Source organism: Lupinus angustifolius, unplaced genomic scaffold (assembly GCF_001865875.1).
Source record: "Lupinus angustifolius cultivar Tanjil unplaced genomic scaffold, LupAngTanjil_v1.0 Scaffold_356, whole genome shotgun sequence".
Taxonomy (NCBI): Eukaryota; Viridiplantae; Streptophyta; class Magnoliopsida; order Fabales; family Fabaceae; genus Lupinus; species Lupinus angustifolius.
In genome coordinates, this window is record NW_017727752.1 from 229,043 (window position 1) to 229,668 (window position 626).

Below are 626 nucleotides of genomic sequence, written 5' to 3' on the forward strand. Positions count from 1 at the left end.
TTGTTCTCATAAATAATTATCTAATCAACCTATGTAATGTAAACAACACTTATTCCCAAACAATATCATAATTCACCATTTATCAATATATAATTCATTGACAAGATATCATGACTATAATTAAATAACACATAAGTGGAGATCATAACCCCAAATAATAACATACACATATATTATCTATAACTGACATCATAACCCACCGTTTATCAACATAAACAATAATGTATCAACATACATTTCATAAACAAATATCATAACCATAAGTAATAATATGTGCATAATGTTAATGATGCATGATGTTTGTAACTCAAATGTGGGAATCCACTTCCACAAGTGCAATATATGCATGCTATGTCATGATCATCCACCTTACCCCAATATCCTCCCAATAACCTAGTCGGAAATAAATCAAGAATACAGGTCCATACCAAGCCACTTTGTAAACACCAAAAAGCATTTCATAAGCCAATTGATCAATAAGTTCCATAGGAACAGTCCATAACAGGACGGTGTCGTAACAAACGCTTTTTGGGCATCACTCTCATTGATCCAGATTGCAAAGAGGGGTTGTCAGAGATTATCTAGTTTGGCCTGTGAGAACTGTCCGATCCAATAGGATATCCTCT